The following is a 15,784-nucleotide window of genomic DNA, read 5'->3' as shown; positions in this document are numbered from 1 at the left end:
TCACTGTGACGGTGTGTCTGGCCCCGAGGAGATAATGACGCCATGCCTTAAAGGCTGATTTAATCGCTAGAAGCTCTTTGTCTGTGATGGTGTAGTTGATCTCAGGCGCCGAGAACTTCCGAGACCAGAATGCCACAGGATGCAGTTGGTTAGTCTCTGGATCTCTTTGTGATAGGACTGCTCCCATTGCTAAGCTGGAGGCGTCGGTTTCAACGATGTAAGGGAGGTCCGGGCGTGGGTGTTTCAGTATTGGCGCCGAGGTGAATTTAGCCTTTAGCTCCTGGAAGGCTTGTTCTGCTTCTGCGGACCATTCAAAGCGTTTATTTTTTCTTAAGAGGGCGGTGATGGGTTGTACCACTCGTGAAAACTCTGGAATAAATCTACGGTAAAAATTGGCAAAGCCTAGCATGCTTTGAACGCCTTTCACGGAAGTAGGAGACGGCCATTTGAGGATAGCGTCTACTTTTCTCCAGTCCATGTGGACTCCTTAGGGTGTCAGAATAAATCCCAAAAATTCGACCTCAGTGACATGAAAAACACATTTTTCGAGCTTGGCAAAAAGTTTATGTTGGCGGAGTTTTTCAAGGACCGCCCTAACATCATTTCGATGGTCAGCTTCTGAAGATGAGTACACAAGAATGTCATCTATGCAGACGACAACGCAGACATCAATGAGCTCTCTGAGGATATCATTCCTAAAATATTGGAAGGCAGCCGGTGCATTGCATAGTCCAAAGGGCATCACTTGGTATTCAAATAGCCCATACTTAGTGCGAAAGGTCGTCTTCCATTCATCTCCTTCCTTGACCCATACCAAGTGATAATCTCCCCGGAGATCAAGCTTAGTATAAATACAGGCGATTTTTATCCTGGTCAAGGAGTTCCGGGATCAGAGGTAAGGGATACCGGTTTTTTACTGTTATCTGGTTCAGAGCACGATAATCTATACAGGTTCTGAGGTCACCTTCTTTTTTTGGTACGAAGAACAGAGCCGAGGATGCAGGGGACTTCGACGGACGGATTAAGCCATTGGCCAGGTACTGGTCTAAATACTGTCGCAGATGAAGGTTCTCAGGCTCGGTAAGGGCGTAAATCCTACTGCAAGGGGGAGTTGCACCGGGTAGCAAATCTATCTGACAATCGTATGATCTGTGGGGTGGCAAGGTGTTAGCCTGTTCCTTTTGAAAAACATCTTGGAACTCTCGATACTCTAGAGGTAATTGTGGACCGTCAGCCGTTACTGACGCTAGGCCAATGTTGGGTCGTGGATAACAAGTTGGTGTGCACTCTGGGAACTTTATCGTCTTTGCTCGCCAATCAATCTGAGGATTGTGTTTCTCCAACCAAGGAATCCCTAGAATTACTTGGAATTGAGGAGCCTTGATCACGTCGAACACAATTACCTCCTGATGCCCGTCTTGGCCTAGTATCGTCACTTCAGTAGTGGTATGGGTCACTGGTCCGGAGGCGATTTCCGTCCCATCCACCGTGGTAATGACGTCTTTAACCACCTTTGGACAAAGAGGTAAGTTCATCCTGGAAGCCAATTCGCGGTCCACATAATTTCCAACTGCTCCGCTATCAATGTATTCCTTAATTGCATGCAAACGATCCGGTTGCTCTGGGTTTACGAGGACCATTGGCATTATGAAGTGCAAGGTCAAAGAACTGGTTTTTAGGCTCGGCAAGCGGACCTCTACACTTGTCGGGCGAGGTCGTTTCCCGGCTCAGGCTTTTCAGAACTCTTATCAGAAGCTCCCACTGTCTTCTTAGGTGTTTTCACCGGGCAATCTCGAAGAAAATGTCCTGAATTTCCACAATAGAGACATAGTTGCATTTGTCGTCTCCTGTCGCGTTCTTTCTGGGTTAGGGGACCCTTTACAACCCCAATTTGCATAGGTTCGACGGCTTCAACTCCTTTGGTGTGACTTTGAGGCTTAGGGAACACTCGTGTTTCAAACCTGGATTGATCCGCCTTTCTGTTTTGTAGTCTGTGATCCAATTGGACCACCAAATCAATGTACTCTGAACAATCCTGAGGAGGATTCACTACCTGGGCAAGGACATCTTTGAGTTCGCCACGCAAACCCCTGTGAAAAAGCGTGATTCTTTTGTCCTCAGGCCATCTGGTTTCCACGATTAGCCTATTGAATGATACAATGTAGGCCAAAAGATCTTGATTGCCCTGTCGTAGGGAAAGGAGTTCGTTGTCCAGGGCCTGCCCCTGGGAATGCCTTGCAAAAAGTCTTTCCATATTTGCCTGGAAGGTCGGGAAATCACGAAGGATCGGGTCATCCTGTGTAACCAGAGGGATCAACCAATCAGCGGCACTGCCGCTAAGATACGAAAGCACAAAGGCTACCTTAGTCTGGTCAGTCGGAAAGGCTGCAGGTCTACAAAGAAAGTGCAATCGGCATTGATTTATAAACACCGCAAACCTTTTAGGGTCACCAGAGAAGCGTTCAGGCGGTGCCAATGGCACATTTCCGGGTAGGTTGATTTGAACAGGATTGGCTGAAGCCGCTGGGATATAGCTCCCTCCTGAATTAGGTAGCGGGGTTTGCCCCGCTTGTGTCTGTAATAACTGTCTGGCGAGATCATCAGTTCGTTCTTTTGATATTATCAATTCCCTCCTAAGGGCATTCGTTTCCTGGCGGGCAGCATGAACTTCAGCTCTTAATTCCCCTAATAACTGGGCCAGTTGGTCTGTGTCGGAAGTTTCCATAGCGCCTGGGTAGGAGGTTATTGGTTGGCTTTGCGTTCTGTAACGCTCACCTGATTCCCACGGAGGCGCTGATCCCGGCTTGGCTGCTATCGTTTCTTCAATTGAGAAGCGTAGAGCTCGAACGACTCTCAGGACTGGGCTTCCTCTTATCGAATGTCTGACTTGCAGGGTAAGGTTTCTGCAGGTGGAAGAAAAAGGGTTAATCACCGTTTGATGGGATTCCTTCTCCCACCAATCGCCAGTTTCTCCCACAGCCTAGCTTTCTACTTGTCTCGGCGAGCTCTCACCTTAGGCGTATAAATGCTGAGCTCTCCATCCTGCCTCTGGTGCAGGTGTGCGTGGATTCCAGTTACGTCACTGGATGAGTTCAGTGTTGAGGCTCAAGTCTTTTGCGGCCTTAGTTGTGGCACTGGTGCTGGGATGCCGAAGAGCGATGCCGCCGTTACTGCACGAGCGGATGCCTGTAAGTATACTGTAGTCTTTAGGCTTTAAAAGATGGGCACCTCAATAATGTCCCTTTTCCTTTGTTTCAGGCCTCGGGATGCTGTGGGTGTAGTTTTCCGTTGCCGCTGCATGTGCCGATGCACGTAAGTATAATGTTCGTTGGCCACTTTTAATGGCACCTCTAATAATGTCCTTTTTCTAGTTTTCAGGTGCCGGGATGCTGCGGGCTTTATATCCGTTGCCACTGCACGTGCCGATGCACGTAAGTATAATGATCGTTGGCCGCTTTTAATGGCACCTCTAATAATGTCCTTTTTCTAGTTTTCAGGTGCCGGGATGCTGTGGTTGATGCGGCCGCTTCTGTGCGTGCAAAAACTGGTCAGTTAAGATGAATGCGACTGCCTTCACCCGAACCCCTTTTTAATTATGCCCTTTGCCTTTCAGGTGCAGAGAAGCTGCCGAAGAGAAGGCCGCGGTTAGCTCCGTTGCAATCACGGATGGATCAGGTAAGCGGGCGCGGCTGCGAGCGAGTTGCACTTTTCTAACCTTATGTTTATTCTTTGCAGGTTTTGCCGGTGACTGGATTCCGGGATCTGGTAAGTATTGTTCTGGGTCTTCATCCACAGGTTGCTGCGCGGAAGCTGAAGATGACTCTGGACCTGGAATGCAGGAGCCGACTCGGTGAGCGTCCTGCTGCTGCTGCAGAATAACGCGAAGCCCGTGTTTTCCATCGGGCGTGGTTTAAATAGCAGAGAAGTGCTTCCAGTGTGTGTTCTTCCACCGGTTCCACCCAGGTAAGAAAATAGTTCCTGAATGGAGGGAATAGTTCCTCCCAGCCCTGATGGCTGGGGACTTCAACCAGACTGGATTGTTCTGGGTAAATATGCAGCATGGTCTGCCTCAGGTAAGTCCACCCAAGCATTATTACACTGTTTATCAATATGAGCCCGGCGCCTATGGCGTCGGGACTGAAACCCTTCATGAGCCTGGCGCCAAAGGCGCTAGGACACGGTCAAAAGGGCCCCTGTAGGGGTCTGCTGGGTCCAGAGTAGTGGAAGACGGGTCTGCTTCCGAGGGCGCTGGGCCAGTCCTGGCCCCTCGGGAGTAGCGCCCATGACAATTAGTATGGACCCTTCAAAGGTGAAGGCCATACTGGCTTGGCCCGCCCCAACATCTGTTAAGCAAATACAATCCTTCCTGGGGCTTGCCAACTTCTACCGGAGATGTATTCCTACCTTTTCCGAGATTGTTCAACCCATTGTTAATCTCCTGAAGAAAGACGTTCCATTTAACTGGTCTATACCACAAGACAAGGCATTCCAACGCTTGAAAGAAGAATTCACTCAGGCCCCCATCCTGGCCCAACCTGACATAAATCGTCCTTTTCTAGTGGAAACTGATGCCTCCAATTACGCCATAGGAGCAGTTTTAAAACCAGAATCCGATAAATTGGAACATCCCATTGCTTATCTCTCACGGACCCTGACCACCAGCAAGACCCACTACTCAGTTCTGGAGAAGGAGTTATTGGCTATTCGTCGTGCCTTCACTGAATGGAGACATTTACTCCTGGGTGCTAAATATCCAGTTCAAGTCCGTACTGATCACCGAAATCTTCAGGTCCTACAATCCATGGAGTGCAGGAACAGTAGACAAGCTCGATGGGCCTACTTCTTTGCTCAATATCAATTTCAAATTTCACATGTTCCTGGATCGCAAAACTTGATTGCCGATGCCCTTTCTCGGCGTCCCGACTACGTTCCCTTGGAGGATAAGATCTATCCTAAAATGTTTCCACCCACAATCTTTGTAGCTCAAGCGATCAATCTCCTGGAAGAAATTAGAGCACAGACTCAATTATCTGAACTCTGGAAGGACATATCGAAGAAAAATCCCTGGCGTCAGACAATCAAGGAAGGATATTTATTCAAGAACAATTCAGTGGTCATTCCGACAAAAGAACTTCAACAGAAGGTAATGAATCTATGCCATGATACTCTTCACTCCGGCCATCGAGGAGTAACCAACACCTTCCGTCTTATATAAAGACAGTTCTGGTGGCCAGGGATGAAGTCCAGTGTAGTTCAATACATCAAGAACTGTGCTATTTGTAGTCAGAACAAATACGATAATCAGAGGCCGGCGGGTCTGCTTCTACAACCTACGTTGCCAACCAGACCCTGGGAAGTTATTGCCACTGACTTCATTGTTGAATTACCACCTTCCCGAGGATATACAACCATCATGGTAACCATTGAATTGTTCACTCATCTAGCTCATTTTACACCATTGTATAAACTACCATCTTCCTCAGAACTTGCTGGAATTTTCCTGGAACATATTTTTCGTCTTCATGGCCTTCCTTCCAAGATTATTTTGGATCGGGGACCTCAGTATATTTCACAATTCTGGAAACATCTCTGTCGTGTTCTAGGAATCCAACGTGCCCTTTCTTCAAGCTATCATCCACAAACCAATGGGGCAACGGAACGAGTAAATCAAACCCTGGAACAATATCTTCGTTGTTTTGCCACCGAGGTTCAAGACGATTGGTCTCTCCTTATACCTTTAGCCGAATTCTCCTACAATAACTCAGATCATTCATCTCTCAAGATCAGCCCTTTCTATTGCAGTCAAGGTTATCACCCGTCTGTTTTATTATCAGTTCTTCCCGAATCTACTCCGGTACCTACCCTTGACTCTTGGATTCAGACGCTGATCGACTTACAAAGAGAGGCAAAGGATCAGTTAGATCAGGCCCAGACTCGAACCAAAAGATATGCGGACTCTAAGAGAAGACCATCACCTTCCTATTCAGTTGGCGATCAAGTCTGGTTAGCCTCGAAAATGTTACCTCGACATCTACGACCAAACAAATTAGCTCCTCGCTATTATGGTCCATTTTCTATAAAGGAGATCATCAATCCTGTCTCCTTCCGACTTAAGCTCCCGGATTCCTGGAAGAAGATACATCCAGTCTTCCATACTTCCCTGTTGAAACCCTACGTTAGTTCTACTCGAAAACCCTTCAAACCCTCACCTGTTGTTGTGGACGACCAGTTGGAATATGAGGTGTCCAGGATATGTGATTCCAGGTATAGGAGGGGTTGACTACAATATCTGGTCGAGTGGAAAGGCTACCCCCCTAGCGAGAGAACATGGGAACCAGTTTCTAATTTAAAGACCCCTCGTTTGCTCAGAAGATTCCATCTTATTCACCCGGGCAAGCCTGGAGGAACCAGACTTCGGAGGGGGCATGCTGTCATGACCCGGCGAAATTGCCCCTTCTGGACCTCATGGTCATTGTCACGAAGGGCTTGTACTCCTTGTTCCTCCCAACATGGCCGTACCAAGCTCCGTGCTATGCACTAGCTTTCACGTTGTGGCACGTACTATAAATTGGTCATGCCCCTGCGGGTCCGCGCGTCTCAACGCTATCTTCGGTAGTGACCCGACGTGTGCTTACTTTCTACATTGGTCCCTTGATCCTCTTATTTCCTTCCTTGCCTTTTATCCTGTTCCTGGATTTCCCTCCCCTACTTACTCGTTCATCGCTAATCCTGGATACCCTGGAATCACGAACTTCTCGGAACTCTGAACGTGTCCTGCAACCTGACGAGGCTCGGGCGAGCCTATTCAAGAGCCGAACCATCCACAGGAAGTGTCCTGCGGCCGAACAAGGGAGATCCTGATCACAGGTGAGACGGGGGGAGATTTACGACAACATGTAGTATTTAGCATAAACACGTACTGTAGGCGTTGAGATCAGAAGAGAATGATTAGATGCAGTGCCATGAATACCATATTACCAGAGCCAAGAGGAACAAGGCCTGGAAGCAAAATCTAACACAGCCAAGATCCTAAGGCTTGCCTCATAATGTTTCATATGAGAGTAAAAGTAGGGAATCCTGATAAAATGTCTACTAATGCATATATGGTACTAAGGCCCATGTGAATAGCCTGCACATGTGTACGGTCAGATGTACTTACACATTGCAGCGTCATCTTTTCAGATTCAGGTCTATGTAGCATACGTACACATTCATACTTTTTCAGACTGTCTCATGTTTGTAATATGTTTTGATAATTGGCAATAGTGAAAATTCCCTTTCCGTGTATTTCTTGGACCTTCAGTAAGCTACAGTTTATAATGGATACATTTTCTTAACTGGCAGTGGCATTTGCATTGAGTTACCAAATGTCTCTCCAATGCTCCTTTCAAATTATTAGGACAAAAGTATCCAAAAACATTACACACCCTGGTTCACAGAGAGGTGCACAGTGTATTTTTGCAGTGCCTTTGTACTGATGCAAATTCATTTTGCTCTGAGACAAAGTCACTTTGCACTGCAAAAATGCACTGTGCACCGCTCTGTGAATCTGGGTGACAGGGTGGTATTACAGAAACTCTGTCCCAATGCAAGTGCAATTAGCACTAGTGAATAATTTGCCTTACTGTACAAAACATATATTAGTGCATTTTTGCATTTTTGCACTATTCTAATGTTTGCTCCAATCCTAAGCATTTACCTTGGTGAAAAAATACATTCAAATAAAAATACATTCAAATAATATAGGGACAATTTGCCCTAGTGGTAATTGCACTGTTTTGTAATGCCACAATTCTCCCACCTGTGTGAACTTTGACAGTCTCTGGACACAGCAAATGACAGCACCATATCCAGTCACCTTTCTGACTTGTGGGCCACCCTGACAATGGGCCTCATTAGATGGTTGCCGGTCTGTTAAAATTGATGCTGGTACGGTAATACCGGCATCGTTTACCGGACCGCAGCATTACGACCCGCGATGCCGGTGTCGGCAGGGACCCGCCGTGACCGGCCTCACCCTTGTCGGTATCAGCATTGACATGCGCCAGCTATGCCAGTGACCCCCGTATGCTGCCGTAAGGTGCACATCAAGAGGTGCATAGACATGCTCTTACCGGCTTGGACATGCCAGTCATAATGGATAAAATGATGCTGTTAACACCGGCATCGCAGTGCAGGTGTTAACAGGAATCTGGTGTGCAGAAACCTGCAACAGGTGGCCACAATCAGCACAGGGAGGAGAAGGAGGGCGAGAATGGGCCAGCACATAGCCAATGTGCAGGCAGTTGTACCCCAAAGGCAGCCACCAATCCCCGCCTAAGGGACAGCCCATTCAACCTGAAACCTGCCCAGATCCACACCCTGTACTGGCTGGACAGGGACACCATCACCACCGTAGTGGACCTCATACACGATGACCTGGTGAGCATAATCAACATCCGGACAGCCACCCCATCCTCCTGCTGAAGGTAGTGTGTGTGCTACACTTCCTGGCCACAGGCACTTATTAGCACACAGTGGGGGCACGTGCAAGGAATATCACAACCCTGCTGCTCCCGTGTGCTCACCCAGGTTCTAGGTGCACTCCTGAAGTATGTACGTGACCACACAAGCCAGCCATGAACTGCAGAGGAGGTGAATGCCACCAAAGTTGCATACCATGCTATCGCAGGCATGCCCAACATCATAGGTTCGGTGGACTGCAAACATGTTGAGCTGGTGGTCCAGCATGCTGTGAGGGTAGTGTACCGCAACAGGAAGCTGTACCATTCCCTGAATGTACAGATGGTGTGCGATGCACACAAAATAATAACGCATTGCTGTGCAAGATACCCTGGCTCCACACATGACGCCATGGTGCTGCGGAACTCCACGCTGCCCCGCTACATGACACGACATGCCAGACCTCATACATGGCTGTTGGGTGAGTCTAACCACAGGGGCATGAGGGGTGTTGAATGGGGGGGCAGTTAACAGCACAGGTAACCTATCTGCCTGGTGGACACTGAGGGGCATGGGACCATAGCATAGTATTGCATCAATGAGCAGCACAAGTGCACACGGCATGCATGAATGCATCGTGACTCCTGGGAAAACCCATTAACATAACCAGGAATGCATAGAAGTGCAGAGAGAGTGGGAAGGCCAATAGAATGCTCAGTCATATACGAAATAGACCAAGCAACCTCAGCATTATCAACATACACAACATGAACACTCACACATTGATCAGTTGAAGACCACACACAGTCACGTTCCCTGAAGCATGATATCTGTAAATTCCAAGATAATAAAGCACAGCTGATGCATGCAGATATGCAATGCCTTCACAGCTGTGTCAGCAATCAAAAAACAGACCTGGAGCCCACACCAGCACATGTATCAGGCAGATTTGAAAACCTGTACCATAATGCACCACCCTGTGATGAAAATGCATGAAATGGGAAGCCTGGAAATTAAATCACGAGTCAGGATGCTCTGCCAGGAAGAAAACCATCTGTCACACACACAAAATCAGGGGCTGCACTCAGTCCACTGGCATAGCGCAGATCAGTATGCCCGTCCTGTGACCTTAAGAGACACCCAGAAGTGCAATGGTTTGAATATAGAAACACAGAAACGCACTATTCTTCACTACACCCAGATATGGCACTGAGGTGCGGGACACATCCAATGTAGCACCATTCCACCATGCTAGCACCCACCCAGACGTATTACAGTACTGTCACCTTCTTCTGCACCACATACCACCTATGGACATCTGACCCAGTCACATGGGGGTATGTGTCGATGCATATGTACATGGGTACCTGTGTATGTATAATGCATAATGGGGAAAGGCCTGTATCACAATGATGAGAGCAGGCAAATGTGTGAGTAGACACTGTAAATGCACACTCCTTTTCCATTGGTAACTGAAAAGTGAGACCACAGTGGTCTTTAGGACATGATTTGTGCATGTGCATGTTCCCATTCAATGGGCCTTGTGGCAGCAACTGCACCTACCCCACCCACACAAGGATCCGCCTAACCTACACTTTCTGGGAAACAGAGATCGTGAATTGCCATGTACTGTCATGTCAGCCTGTGTTTCAGTGTTGTTTTTGTGAACCACACTGTACAGCCTTTGGTAACATGGAATGACCAAAATAATCACAAGTACCCTCTCTCTTGGTCACATGCAGGTGATGCCAGGTATCCCCTGATGGGTTGGCTCTTGACCCCATCAAGCAACCACACAACAGACATGAGGACGACTACAACCACACACATGCATACACTCGCATGACCATTGAACAGACATTTGGCCAGCTGAAGGCCCAGTTCCGCTGCCACAGCAGGTCAGGGGAGCACTCATCTACGGTCCTGAGAAGGTGGGCAGAATTGTGCTGGTATGTGCAAAGCTGCACAAAATGTGCATCTGGCGTAATGTCCCCCTGCCCCTTGACGTGGACATGATGCCACCTGAGGATGAGGATGAGTATGATGATGCTGGGATTCCTCAGCAACACCATGGCCATGATGGACATGCCACATGGCAAGCATTAACTGACAACTACTTCTGATTGGATGTGGAAGACATGGAACTGGGCATGGGTCATACTGGATGCTGGACACTGTGCATGACTAAATTGATACACACTCAAGAATCAATGTCCAGGCATATGTTTATTGCTCCACCAGGTGTATTCAAAGATGAAGAACTATGTACACATAATATTTTTTGAACCTTACATATCTATCCCCTTGATTTTAGACCCCACTCCCTCCCCCACAAGCCCCACACACAATGCCCCAACACCCCCTCCCCCACTAGCCTCCAAACACATCTGCATACTCTACTAGAGTGTCTGCAAGCATGTTGAGCTTTGCTTCTCTGAACCGTGGTTTGTGCCGACAGACAGTTCCTTGTATGGCTGACATAGTACTCAGTGTAGCTGTGCACTTTGGATTTCAGTTGCACACCTGTAGGAGGAGGATTCTGATTTTAAAGAGGGCCGGCAGTGGATTTCCTGCTCCGGCGCGATGACGTTGCTTCCGGTGCCGGTATTACTGGTACCAGCGATTATGGCCTCATTGGTGCTGGAGTCAGCGGCATCGAGGGTTTGGGGGCCATTACCAGCATGCAGGTGCTACCATTACCGGCATGCCAGAATGCGTATACACGCTGAATCGGAATCTACCATAGATTCCGGCAGCAGTGTTACACGGACACGGTAGCACCAGCGTGGCAGTAAATTTCTTTTTTTAACGGCAAACTCGTAATGAGGCCCAATGTCCTGAATAGAAAAAGCCCTGCCCAATGATTCAGAAATCACAGCCAAAAGAATCTAAACATTCCCAGATCTGCGGCAGTGCACATTCGCTCCAAACCCACAGCATTCCTTGCTTAAGGCAACAGCGGGAGACATATCGCTTGCAAATAACTGATTTCACCGATTGTGTGGAGAATACTTAGCTGCAATGTACAATTTACATGTTAATTGTTTCGGCGACCTTGAAAGCAGCACAGGCCGCACTATTTACGACGTCTGCAAAATATGAAATGAAAGCACGTGCACCCCCATCGCCTCTGAGATATGCCGCCTGTCAATAAGCAGGAACGATGATTAAAGAACGGCAATTTCCGATAATAGAGCGCAGTCGTCCATCTCAGCTCGTTGACTGTCAGAAAGTTATTATAAAAATCTGAAGCAATTGTGTCCCTGTCAAATCCGTTCTCCTCCTTCTGACGAATCTGCGTGTGTTTTTATTGTAAAATGTCGCCCTGGTTTGCTGCATGCGTTACCTGCTGGTGACGTCTCGAGCGCCGCCTCGGCGTAAGACGCTGACAGAGAGACCAGTCACTCATGATAAACGCACTAATTGTGCAATTAGAATTAGCTCCATTTCTGATTCGGTGACACTTCTCAATGGCTTTATTTCAACACGTGTAACACGCACTGCTTTGCGATGTTTCTGGGATTTGCAGATGAGGCGAAAAAACACAAGTTATTATTATTAATAAGTAGCAATTATGGTGACGAGCACCCTCATGAATGTCCTGTATTTATAGCTTTTCCATTCTCCGTCTAAATGTTACCAATTAGATCCAGAAGGTCATTGTAAGATTCAAAGCGCATTTATGGGAGTAAATTACCAAGCACAATCCAATTATATCGGAATGTTTCCATTTGTGATGTTATCGCGGGGAATGGAAGCCTGGTCTGCTGTTTAGACGAGAGAGAGAGCAGGGGCCTTTTCCAACGACTGCCACCCTTTTTACCAGGATGTTTGTGTAAGCAAACGCTTTTTAAAGGAGACAGTCCCCACGATTTAATTCAGACTCCTAACATGAACAGAAACACTGCCGTCCCATGTCAGGAGGGCCACCTCCTGATTTGCAGGTATTAGAACCTTGCATGCAGGTTCATTTAGGCTCAGGTATCTAATGGGACAGCGGTATCTATATGACTCAGAATCATGGGTGCTGCTGGCTAAAACGCTAAGGCTAACTGGAGGGACCAGCATGCCATGGCGCCAGCTTTGAAGCCGAGCAAGGCACATTTCAGGTCAAATTATGTGCTGCGAGATTCTTAAAGGAAACAGAAATATTCCATACATTCACCTAGCAGGAACTTAATGTAAAGGGTCAGCCACCGCTTTCTCACACTGCCCAGGCAATAGGTGCTCGACTTCTGCTTTCAAGACACCGTTCTGTGCAGTGAAAGAGCAATTGGACTTCAGTATTTATAGATCCCTCTGCCAAGATGGGCACCAGGTATAAGGGTAGGTGTCTAACTGTGGGGACCACAGACTTGTTTTACAAATTCACCAAAGAACAAGTAGTTTACATGTGATGCATGCCCGCACTGTAAAAAGCTTGTGAATCAACCAATGAGAAGTGTAGAGCGAAAGCTTTGTCAGGGCAACCTGGCTACTACTGATCGTGCAGATATTGAACAACTACAAAGTAGGAGTGAAGGCAGAGAGTCAGTTCCAAGGCAGGTGTTTGAGATTTTCCCATCTCGGAGAATTTACCTAAGGCATAAACATATGTGAGGAGCTGCCATCTGGCATGGGTGCAAAGACCTGGCTTTTTTTATTTGTATTGAATAATAAAATGATGAAGGTTTCCTCCATCTCAGAAAGAGTAATCTGCTGATCTGAGTCCCCTTTCATGGGCTCCATGCCAAAAGAATAGTATCTGTTGCTTGCAGCGTCAATATCCTGAGACCCAGCACCTGCTCTACCCATGGCACCAAGCAGGTCCAGAGGTCTCAGATGTCCATGTGACAGGAACAGTGGCCCTCATTACGACCCTGGCGGAGAACCATGGTCCATGGCGCTAAGCTGCCAACTCCGCCATGGTGGTTGGCGGACTTACCGCCCCATTCCGACCTTGGCGGGGCGGTAAGTCCCCAATCCCCATTTACCCTTCCCCATTCCCATTTTTGCCCCATAGGGTATAATGGGAGTGGGGAAGGCGTTAATTACGCCACCGTAAATTACGGTGGCGTAATTAACAACAAGTCCCGTAGCGCCATGGATTTTTCCGCCTGCAAAAAGCAGGCGTAAAAATCACCATGGCGCTACAGGAACTCGTAGTCAGGCGGAAAGGTACGCCATGCTTTACGCCGGCGTAAACCCCTTTCCGCCAGGGTCGTAATGAGGGCCAGTGACAATAAAGTCTCTGGCACAGTCACTTAAGATTGCACCTCTGTACCCAAAAAATAATGATCGTAAGTAGCCCATGATGGTGGCAGGATAACCTTTAAAATAAAGCTATGCCAGAGTTTATGCATAGTGCATGGTACTACTTATGATCACAGTAGCCAAATGCCACTTGATATTGCTCTGCTGTGGAAGGTCATATGTATTCTGGTCAGCCGGGTGTAACCCGCCAAATGGCAGGACAGGAACCTGGATGGCTGGTCCTCCACATTGATCTCTTTGTGAGTGCAGGTAACACCTGCCTCCTGAGACAGCAGGCAGATGTCCTGGGCCCAAGCATCATAGGAGCACACCCATTCAAAAGGAGTAGCCTCACACTAGGGTGCTGCATCTCTAAAGGTCTTTGTTCTCATTGAGACGAAAAGGTGATTATGATAGGCAGGAGAATGGAAGAAGACTTCCACCATCTTGATACTCACTGCCCCTCTCTCTCTCTCTCTCTTTCCTGTGCCCTCCCCTCACCTTCCACTGGAGCAAAACACTTTGGGGGTGACATCAGAATGGTAAAGTCCCCTCAAACCAAGAGCAAGGATGTATTTTATTTATTTTATATTATTGAGCATTTGTTAGGGGCTTATACATCTCAATTGTGTTTCAAAGCACCACAAGGCTAAATGGTAAGGAAACAGGGGAAATAATAACAATGTCAAAACAGTAAATCTACAGTCATGGTCCTACTAGGCCTTGTGGCATTCGGGTGTGCAAGTGCATTGAGGAGAAGTGCAGGGTTGGGGGTGGAAGGAGGGAGGGAGCAGAAGAGTGGACAAGTTCTGAAGTAGGGCGGGGAGGGAAGTGCTAAGGGGAGCCATGAGGACAACCTTAGGCTAAGTGCTAGTGTAGGAGACTCTTAAGGGTGGGATGTGGAGCTGCCAAGCATGGGACTAAAAGGGCAGTGCAGTGGGCCGGAAGGGGTGCTGGTATTGAGTGGGAGGTAGGGCCTGGGGTCCTGTGTAATTCATGGGGATCAGGCCACCGGTTACACCGGTAGTGGGGTGATTTGCAGGGAAGGGAACGAGGGAAATAGGCAGTGAAGAGCAGAGTGTTGAGCAGTTTCCAGAACTTAAAGAGGTCCGCTCAAGTCTGAGAGGCAGGGAGGCAGTTCCAGAGGGAGGCACCAGCAGAAGAGAGAGACCTGCCCCCCTCTCTCTGCTTGGAGAAATGTTTCACAGTCAGAAAGTTGGAGTTAGAGGAACTTAGGGCTCTAGTAGGGGAGTATTTAGGGAGGGAAAGTTGGAGATAGTTTGGTCCCAGGTCCCAAAAGTCCTTGTGGATTATGCAGACGGTCTTGAATTTGATCCTTGCAATCACCGGGAGCCAGTGGAGGGATTTTACGGCTGGAGAGATACAGTTACAGGGCTTGAGGCCAAGGATAAGTTGCAAGGGGGGAGGGAGGAAAGAGGGAGATTGAGAAAGAGGCTGTTTCAGTAGTCCAGCCTCGAGAGGACCAGAGCCTTGGAGACATTGAGTTTCTGGGGAAGGTGAGAAAAGGAAGAATGCGTCTGGAGAGATGGATCTGGATGTGGAACTTCTTGGTAAGTTACATGATGTGAGGGGTGAACGAGAGAGCATAATCAAATATGATACCAAGGATTGTGGCCTTACAGAATGGTAGGGGGTAGAGGGCCCAAAGAGGGTGGCCAGAGAGTAGGAGGAAAAGATGGCACAGGTGTATGAAAAACGAGAATCTCTGTCTTGCTGGCATTGAGACAGAGATTGTTTGCTGAACACCATGCCTGAATAGCGGACAGACCGACAGGGATGAGAGAAGAGGAAGAGGGGGAAATAGAGGGAGGTTTGAAGGAAAGCTGTGTGTCGTAGGCTTAACCCTGGAAATGAGGAGAGAAGGAGGATATAAGGTGAGGAAGAGGACCAGATAGATATCGAAGAGCCATGGCGACGGGATAGATCCCTCGAGGAGGACACAGGTAGAGAGGGTGGTGGTAGAGAAGAATGGCGGTTAGCGAGGACAGAGGTCAGTCAATTCAGTGCCCAATCAGTGATGCTGAGGGTGTCACAGAGTAATTTTATGAGGATAAAATGGTTTTCAAAGGAAGAGGAGGGATCACAAAGA

The sequence above is a fragment of the Ambystoma mexicanum genome, chromosome 6q, assembly GCF_040938575.1.
Source record: "Ambystoma mexicanum isolate Mex_15411 chromosome 6q, UKY_AmexF1_1, whole genome shotgun sequence".
Classification (NCBI taxonomy): domain Eukaryota; kingdom Metazoa; phylum Chordata; class Amphibia; order Caudata; family Ambystomatidae; genus Ambystoma; species Ambystoma mexicanum.
The sequence above is the reverse complement of the archived record's forward strand: the minus strand, read 5'-3'. Positions refer to the sequence as shown.